General features: G+C 44.4%; 1 protein-coding gene across 1 annotated transcript in view; it reads left to right on the plus strand.

Annotated features, from left to right (window-relative positions):
- The window catches only part of SACS (sacsin molecular chaperone), a 97,280-nt gene that overhangs the window by 71,332 nt on the left and 15,577 nt on the right, over positions 1 to 10,371 (plus strand). The window lies entirely within an intron of this gene.

A 10,371-nucleotide genomic window follows, 5' to 3' on the forward strand; every position in this document is an offset into this window, starting at 1 on the left:
TTTGTCACTACTCACATCCTGGCCCTCCATTCCCTCTGCAACCGGGAAATCTTTATCACACTGTACATACTAACACTTTCCCTTACTCTAGTCATTAGCCATTGCTACTCTAGTCATTAGCCATTGCTAAAGGTGACCGTACACTGCCGATTGTGTTAGACAATTGCTGATTAGCTGATAGGTATTCCTTCACGCACAGTCCCTGTGGCGTCAGAACACCTGTGTGGGTGCTATACAATGGTGGTGTAACACTTGCTCACAATATGGCTGTGTCCATGAGGCCTTGAGCTCCCATAATGTAATACTGAACTGCTTTATAGCGGATATTTTTTTCGTAATGAGATCTACTTTGAATAAGAATAGGTAGAAAATGCTCTGTCCAGGTACTGGACCCGTAGGGAATCCCGGTAGGCCGCTGCATCATGTATGTTGATTAGACTATGATGTGACAAAGGCTCAGGACATGACTCTGAGGCTCAGGGAGGCTCAGTTATTCAATATCCTGTTTAGATTTCATAGATCATTGTAATATAATGTACAATCACATTTTGATGTTTTAAACAATATGATATATTACATTGTAGCGCAGCAGCTTCTCTGGGGCTATGCAGGTACAGTACCATCAGCTTGTAGACGTGCTAGTCTAAGGAATGTTGTTTTTGTGCATTTTTTTCCCCTCTGATCTAACAAAACTGTTTGAAAAAATACTATAATTCCTGAATTATCCCATTACTAACTGTTAATCATCTCTAAATTATGTAAAAATGCAGGATATTTCTTTAAATTATTATTATTTTTGTGGAATGTTTTAATGAAATAGAATCAACATTTTTACATGAAAGTTGAGTTTTTGAAATTCTGCATGATATTTAGGGGTTTGTCTTTGTTTTTTTTTGTCTGGTGAGCAAATACATGCAGAATGCTTTTTTTTTAAGTTTAACCCCTTAACGACCGCGGGCAGTAAAATTACGTCCTAGCGGTCATAACGTTACTGCCCGCAGTCCTCCGGCAGCAGCATGCGGCGATCGACACACATCTTAGCTGATTTTCACAGCTGAGATGTGTGCCTGCTAGGCACGAGCAGAATCGTTATCTGCTCGTGCCGTTTAACCCCTTATATGGCGCAATCGAGGTAAACTTTTACTTACCGCCCGATACCGGAAGTCACGTGACGCAATCACGTGACTTCCGATAGTTGTCATGGTAGCACAGGGTCATGTGATGACTCCTGTACTACACATGACTTGCTTTCACTTTCGCTGTGCCCGCTGCACAGTGAAAAAGACAGTGAGCGTATCTGCTGTTTACAGCTAGGTAGCTGTGATCAGCAGATAGTGCAGAGCGATCGGACTGCTGATCGCAATAGCCCCCTAGGGGGACTAGTAAAATAAAAAAAAAAAGTTAAAAAAAAGTTTTAAAAAATTAAAAAAAAACAAAAAAACCTAAAAGTTCAAATCACCCCCCATTCGCCCCATTGAAAATTAAAGGGTTAAAAAAATAAAATATATACACACATTTGGTATCGCCGCGTTCAGAAACGCCCGATCTATCAAAATATAAAATCAATTAATCTGATCAGTATATGGCGTAGCGGCAAAAAAATTCCAAACGCCAAAACGACGTTTTTTTGTCGCCGCAACTTTTGCGCAAAATGAAATAAGAGGCGATCAAAACGTAGCATCTGCGCAAAAATGGTACCGTTAAAAACATCAGCTCGAGACGCAAAAAATAAGCCATCACTGAGCCATAGATCCCGAAAAATGAGAACGCTACGGGTCACGGAATAGGGCGTAAAACGTGCGCCACTTTTTTCGGACAAACTTCCGATTTTTTTTTAACCCCTTATATAAAAGTAAACCTATACATGTTTGGTGTCTACGAACTCGCACTGACCCGAGGAATCACACCCACTCATCAGTTTTACCATATAGTGAACACAGTGAATAAAATATCTCAAAAACCATAGTGCTATTGCACTTTTTTTGCAATTTTTCTGCATTTGCAATTTTTTTGCCATTTTCCAGTACACTATATGGTAAAACTGATGGTTTCATTTAAAAGTACAGCTCGTTCCGTCCTGACATGACCATATTGACTGAAAAATAAAAAAGTTACGTCTCTCAGAAAAAGAATGGCGAAAAAAAAAAAACGGAAAGCGAAAAATCGGCCGGTCGTGAAGGGGTTAATCTAGAAATGCTAAACATATATTGAGTCAGATCTGTCTAAAAGAAAACTTTGTCGTCCATAGTAACCAATTACAGTGCAGCTTTCATGTATACAGAGCTGTTTGAAAAATGAAACCTGAGCTCTTATTGGTTGCTATGGGCAACAAAGAGGTTTCTTTTTCCCTTTAGGCAGTTTTGATAAATTAATTAAATCTAGAAAACCTCTTTCTGATCCACTTTTGACCTCCCCGGCTATCAGCTGTAATCAGCGGATATAGATGTAACCAGCCGTCCGTTTTTAATTTAGGTTGTAGTATGTGGTTGTGGTATGACGTAGCTGCCATTTATATGCTGATGACCATGTACCACAAGGTTAGGCCAGGTCTGCCAAAGTCGAAGTCAGCTAACCAAAATCCAAATGACAGGTTAGTCAAAAATCTGTTTTACCGTGAACAAAACAAATCCCTTTAAAACATAATCTTTATTTCAATCTTCAATATTAAAATTTGCCCAGGTGAACACCCGCACACACATATATGTATTTAACAAAGGGGAGTAGGTTATTTCAAAAGTTAATATCAATGTCATAAGGGGATCAATATGATAGCCCTGTATAGTTACCTAAGACTGACTCCTTCCTGTCAGCGGAAGGTATGACACCCTAACTTTCCCGGGCGCCCCCGTTCCTTGTCGACTCACCCTCACTATCACTGCTCTGACTCATACAGACGATGTACTATCATTTCCCCATATACCACAAATCTCCTTCTTGAGACAACCCCTATTTAGTTTGAAAAAGAGAATGCTGAGAGGAGACTTAATAGCGATCTACAAATATCTGAAAGGAAGTCACAGTGCAAAGGGAACCACCCTATTCTCATTAGCACAAGGAAGTACAAGAAGTAATGGGATGAAACTAAGAGGAAGGAGATTCAGATTAGACATTAGGAAAAACTTTCTGACAGTGAGGGCAGTCAGGGAGTGGAACAGGCGACGACGGGAGGTGATGAGGGCAGTCAGGGAGTGAAACAGGCGATCACGGGAGATGGTGAGCTCTCCATCAATGGAAATCTTCAAGTGGAAACTGGCTAAACATAAAGATGGGAAGTATTAGGAAAGCCTGCACTCGCAGGGGGTTGGACCTGATGGCTCTTGGTGTCCCTTCCAACTCTACCATTCAATGATTCTATGAAAGAGGACCTGTCACAAGCTCAAAAAAGTTTTAGCTCTTGTTTTATTGCTGCTTCCCTAAGTAATCCATACGGTTCCAGATGTATTGTTGTTTTTTTTCGGGGATAATTTAAGGGGGTTTGGCTCACAGATTATCTGGAGGCGTGTCTCTAGGCTGCTCTCCAGAACTACCCTGTGATCACCGCCCCCTTGTTAATGACCAAAAAAAAAGTAGCACTAAATAAAAAATAAGGCAAAAAGGTTTTCAGCTTATCAGGATATAAGGTCCCCGGATGGATAAAAGTTGCACGGATCCTCCAGAGCAGCCTGGTCTGGAATCAACGGTGAATCGATGGAGGAAAAAGGGGGGAGGGGGAGGGGAGATAGAATCCAGCACCAGCAAAAATATATATATAAAAATCAAAAATTTATTGAAACATAGATATTAAAATTTTGAAAAACACAAAAAAGCAGAAAAAGGCATTATTGTATCCTTTTCTGCTGTATCCTTTTAATGCCCTTTTCTGCTTTTTTGCGGTTTTCAAAATTTTAATATCTATGTGTCAATACATTTTTGATTTTTATATATATATTTTTGCTGGTGCTGGATTCCATCTCCCCTCCCCCTCCCCCCTTGTTTCTCCATCGATTCACTAAGTAAAAAATCCAACTATCCAGAACCATATGGTGGATTTAATATAAAAAAATAAATAAAAATGGATTTTTGAGGGGAACAGCGGGAATAAGACAAGAGCAAAAACTAGCCATGTGTGACCTGGTGACAGAGTTATTGAATATAATATAATATGCAAAAAAAGAAAATCAAATATCTAATACAGAGCATGTATTCAACTAATAGCATAGTTAGGCCCTGTGCGCACTGGAAAACTGAATTTTCTTAAGAAAATTCTGCAGGGTCTGAAAAATTACCGCACCCGCGGTAAAAAAACACGGCAAACTGCACTCAAAACCGCATGCGGTTTGCCGCGGTTTTACCGCGGTATTGTTCGCGGTATTGCCGCAGTTTTGCCGCGTGCGGATTGGTACATGTGGTTTAATGCATTCAATGCAATAAAGCACATTGAAAAAAAAAAAAGTAATTTCTTCTCAGATAGATAGTAGATAGATAAATAGATAAATAGACAGATAGAAGAATAGATAGAAGAATAGATAGAGGGATAGCTAGATAGATAGATAGATAGATAAAGTCCCTGTGAGCACACGCTGCATGTCTCCCGAGCGGTAATGTGTTGTTCACATTACCGGCCGTGGGAAATGACCTGTGGTTACCTCTGCTGTCTCATTGCGAGGCTGCATTCAGCGCTGTGTGTCAGTCGTGGCTGGATGCAAGCATTGCAGCACGTGGATTATGCTGGAGCTGTGTGTTTGGAAGGGGTTAATAAAGGGGTGAAACAGGCTTTTTTGTGTTTTATTTAAAATAAAGGATTTTTCGGTGTGTGTTTTTTTCACTTTACTTATGGGTTGATCATGTCAGCTGTCACATAGACGCTGCCATGATCAAGCCTGGACTTAGTGGCGGCGATCCGCCGCCATTAAAGGGAACCAATCATCAGGATTTTCGTGTATAAGCTGCAGCCAGTGCAGTACTGGCACTATCATGCACAGTGTGTACATACCATCAGGGGGCAGCTCGGCTGTTTAGTCAGTGAAATCCAACTTTATAAAGTTTGAAATTTCGTGCACTTTTTGATTGACGTGTGCACCTCTCTGTTAATGTCCGGGCGGGTTATGCAGGAGTTCCCCGCCCCCCCACCAGCCTGTTCCTCCCTCTCTCCTGATGTCCGGGCGGGTTATGCACGAGTTCCCCGCCCCTACGCGCTGCCTGTTCCTCCCTCCCTCCGGCTGTATGTAAATATCTAATCTTCAGAAACATGGCGCCGGAGTGGGCCTCTGCGCATAGCGCTTATCTCCGGCGCCATGTTTCTGAAGCCCGCATTACACAGCTTGGTGTCTGCAGACTGCAGAACAGCTGATCGGAGGACGCGATATCACTACCGTGACCGGGTCTCGCAGCACTGCCGTCACGGGGTCATGTGAGTCCATTGTGAACTTACCTCACCTGACCCCCGATGTCGCTGGCAGGCTGCTTTCCTGGCCCGGTGTCCTGAGGCGGCACGTCATCATAGCTACAGCTGATCGCGTCCTCCGATCAGCTGTTCTGCAGTCTGCAGACACCAAGCTGTAACGCGGGCTTCAGAAACATGGCGCCGGAGATAAGCGCTATGCGCAGAGGCCCACTCCGGCGCCATGTTTCTGAAGATTAGATATTTACATACAGCCAGAGGGAGGGAGGGAGGAACAGGCAGCGCGGGGGGGCGGGGAACACGTGCATAACCCGCCCGGACATCAGGAGAGAGGGAGGAACAGGCTGGTGGGGGGGCGGGGCACTCCTGCATAACCCGCCCGGACATTAACAGAGAGGTGCACACGTCAATCAAAAAGTGCACGAAATTTCAAACTTTATAAAGTTGTATTTCACTGCCTAAACACCCGAGCTGCCCCCTGATGGTATGTACACACTGTGCATGATAGTGCCAGTACTGCACTGGCTGCAGCTTATACACGAAAATCCTGATGATTGGTTCCCTTTAACTCCTTATATTACCCTGATTGCCACCGCATCACGGCAACAGAAAGAGCCGGGGACACTCTGAGACTGCCGCATAATGGATGCGACAGTCCCGGGTCAGCTGCGTGCTGATCTTCTCGGCTGCGGGAGGGGGGGGGGCATTAACCCTGGCCGTCGCCCTCCCCAGCCTGAGAATACCGGGCCGCTGCTGTGTGCTTACCTCAGCTGGAAGCTAAAAATACAGCGGAGCCCACGTGTTTTTTTTTTCTATATGTCCGTTTGATTTGTATGTGTATTCTATATGTCTGTGTGTGAGTGCGATGTGTGTGTATTCTATGTGTCTGTGTCAGTGATGTGTGTGTCTGTGATCTGTGTGTGTTTACTCTCTGCTCTTCCTGTCATAATGACATCACTTCCGCAGGCAGCGATGAACATTATGTCCCGAAACCGCGAAATACCGGAGGGAATAACGCAGGAAAACGCAATGAACCGCACAGAACTTGCTGCCTGCGTTATTCCCTATTATTCACGATTACATTGGAGTCAATGGAGTGAAATCCCGCAGCGACGTGTGGAAAAGAAGTGACATGCAATTATTTTTGCTGCGGGAATCCCGCAGCAAAACATGCAGCTGTCAAAATCCGCATAGTGCGCACAGCATTTTTTTCCCCCATAGGTTTTGCTGGTGAATCACTGCAGAGATGTTATGAACATAAGATGCAGCGAAACATGCAGCAAAGCCACAGGAAATCCGCGGCAAAAAAACGGCAAGTGCGCACAGGGCCTTAGTGGTTTTTTTCTCTAGTACAGGAGACATTTTTCTGTGACATACATGCATGCAGTTTTATGTGTGTGGAAGCCATTACTGAGGATTATGTAGCATGGAGCTGTGTTGTCTAATATCTCCAGCAATGCACACTTTGCCTTTAAAATGTGGACTTAAAGGGAATCTGTCACCAGGTTTTTGCTCCCCCATCTGAGAGCAGCATAATGTAGAGACAGAGACCCTGATTCCAGCGATGTGTCACTTACTGGGCTGATTGCTGTCATTTTGATAAAATCAGTGTTTTCTCTGCTGCAGATCTAGCAGTTATACAGAGCTCAGGAATATGCTGGACTACCCGCAGCATGCTAAGTAGTACTGTAATGATAATCTACTGCTGATTAAACCGTGATTTTATCAATACTACACTAAGCAGCCCAGTAGATGACACATCGCTGGAATCAGGATCTCTGCCCCTACCTTATGCTCCTCTCAGATTAGGTGGCAAAAACCTGCCGACAGATTCCCTTTAACTATGGCTGTAAATTAATACTAGAGATGATGTTTGAGGTGCTTACAAATACAGGTTCATTTTTTAAGGCTTTTTGATGTCCAAGATTTGTTTTTGGTGGATAATAAGGTTACTAATTTTATCGTCCTTAATAGAGATGAGCGAACCTTCCGTTTTGAGGCTCAGGGTTCGGGCTTGGAAAATGACGTGGAAATCCTCGTGGTATTGCGCTGTGCTTGTTTCTGAGTGCTGCGCAGCATTGTGCGAGCTGCAGAAAGTATATGATCAGCTCAAAATTGACTTACATTCTGCATTTTAAGATGTTTTGTTCATAGAGAAATTAAAAAAACAAACAAAAAAACAAACACACTCCGCCCACCCACCTCTTGAAATGTTTTGCTTTCAGCCCACAGCAAAACATTTCCAGAGGTGGGTGGTGCTTTTTTTTTTTTTTTTAATTTCTCCGTGAAAAAAACATCTTAGAATGCAGAATGTAAGTCAAATTTGAGCTGATCACACACTTTCCGCAGCTCGCACAATACTGCGCAGCACTCCAAAACAAACACAGCGCGATACTCACCACAGGGATTTTGACATCATTTTCCGAGCCCGAACCCTGAGCCTCAAAATGGAAAGTTCGCTCATCTCTAGTCCTTAACCCCTTACTGACATAGGACTTAGGCCGGGGGTCACACTGGCGTATGGTATCTCATGTTTGAGAATCGGATGTGATATGCCAATGCCACTCATCTCAAACTCTGCTGCTAATGTGTGCCAGGTGTCATTTTACTGTCGCATACGAGAATCGGATCACAGGTGCCGAGAAGATGGAGAGATTAATTTCTCCATTTTTTCCCTTGTTTGTCCCTTGTAGTCCTATGTTTCACATGCACCCATAGACTTGTATGGGTGCGCGTGATTCAATTTGCAGTGGCACTTGCAACATACTGCAATTGTTTTCTCATGCCGAATCGGCATGAGAAAAATAAATCACAGCTCTGCACTGCTCCATAGTATAAAGGGTGCTTTACACGCTGCGACATCGCTAACGATATATCGTCGGGGTCACTGTGTCTGTGATGCACATCCGGCGTCGTTAGCGACATCGCAGCGTGTGACAGCTAGGAGCGACGATCAACAATCGCAAAAACGTCAAAAATCGTTGATCGTTGATACGCCGCTCCTTTTCATAATATCGTTGCCACTGGTTATTCGTCGTTCCTGCGCATCACACATCGCTATGTGTGACACCGCAGGAATGACGAACATCTCCTTACCTGCGTTCACTGGCAATGAAGAAGGAAGGAAGTGGGCGGGATATTCTGCCCGCTCATCTCCGCCCCTCCACTTCTATTGGATGGCTGCCGTGTGACGTTGCTGTGACGCCGCATGAACCGCCCCCTTAGAAAGGAGGCAGTTCACCGGCCACAGCGACGTCGCAGGGAAGGTAAGTCCATGTGACGGGTGTAAGCGATGTTGTGCGCCACGGGCAGCGATTTGCCCGTGTCGCACAACCAACGGGGGCGGGTACCCACGCTAGTGATCTCGATAGCAATATTGCAGCGTGTAAAGTGCCCTTAACTCATGTCTGAGTGTAGGGGATTGCTCCTGTGAGCAAGCCCCATACACTCACATCCTATGGTAGGTATGCATACATTAAACGGACTCAGGAGCTAAGCACATTTCACACATGACAGGTGCCAACTGTGTTATACAGCCATCAGCTGCGGCAGACAGCAGTGCTCTGATCACTGATGTTTATCTACATAAATGCTGTTGTGAATCTCTTAACAGTATTATTTATGAGTTCTAAGGGATAATGTTTCTCCTTGTGGAGAGGGATATGCCTGGTAAGCCAGTATAAGGAGGCTTATAAGTCATGAAATGCTCCTATGGAAAGTTAAATATGCAAATTGCCTCTTCAGAGAGGAAGAGAACTTGATCTCTAGTTCCACCTACTGGAAATAGCAAATCTAAAAGTCATGATGACTTATGATAAAACCCTGACCAGAAGCTCAATTTCATTAAAAGGGACAATATTTACTTGTAGGTTTGTTAGTTTCAGTACGAGTTCAAGTTCTCTTCCTCTCTGAAGCAACAATATGCATATTTAATTTCCCAGAGGAGCATTGCATGGCTTATAAGCCTCCCTACACTGCCATGTCAGACATGTCACTCTCCACAAGGAGAAATTTTACGCCTTAGACCCCAGTCAGAGGTCTCTCCTGAAACCAAATAAGTTCTTATGCTTTGCATTGATGAGAAGATTCTGATTTTGCTTTGAACCTAAGGGGTACTTTGCACACTGCGACATCGCTATTGCGATCTCGTCGGGGTCAAATGAAAAGTGACGCACATCCGGCGCCAGTAACGACGTCGCAACATGTAAAGCCTAGAAGCACCGATAAACGATCGCAAAAGCGTCGTAAATCGGTGATCTGTGTAGTGTCGGTCATTTTAATAATGTCGCACCAATAGGAGATACGATGTTGTTCGTCGTTCGTGCGGCAGCAAACATCGCTGTGTATGAAGCCGCAGGAGCGAGGAACATCTCCTTGCCTGCCTCCACCGGCTATGCGGAAGAAAGGAGGTGGGCGGGATGTTTACGTCCCGCTCATCTCCGGTCCTCCGCTTCTATTGGCCGCCTGCCGTGTGACGTCGCTGTGACGCCGCACGACCCGCCCCCTGAGGAAAGAGACGGTTCGCCGGCCGGAGTGACGTCGCAGGGCAGGTAAGTGCGTGTGAAGCTGGCGTAGCGATAATGTTCGCTACGGCAGCTATCACAAGATATCGCATGTGCGACAGGGTCGGGTGCTATCGCACTCGGCATCGCTAGCCGATGCTAGCGATGTCGCAATGTGCAAAGTACCCCTAAGTCTTGTTAAAGGTTCGATATTGACTTTTAGCATCGCTACTTCCAATAGGTGGTGCTAGAGTTCAAGTGCTCTTTCTCTCTGAAGAGGCAATTTGTATATCATTTATGAAGCACAAACCTAGAGGGGCATCTCATCCCACAAAAAAACAAGTTTTAATACAGCTTTATGCAACAATTAAAAGAGTTATGGCTCTAGGAAGAAGAGGAAGAAAAACTAAAACACTAATACGGAACATTTCCCTGTCTTCAAGGATTAAAACACCACTCCAGTGGGGGTATTTGCAGAGCTGGAGTGCC

This window comes from Anomaloglossus baeobatrachus, chromosome 2 (assembly GCF_048569485.1).
Source record: "Anomaloglossus baeobatrachus isolate aAnoBae1 chromosome 2, aAnoBae1.hap1, whole genome shotgun sequence".
NCBI classification, from domain to species: Eukaryota; Metazoa; Chordata; class Amphibia; order Anura; family Aromobatidae; genus Anomaloglossus; species Anomaloglossus baeobatrachus.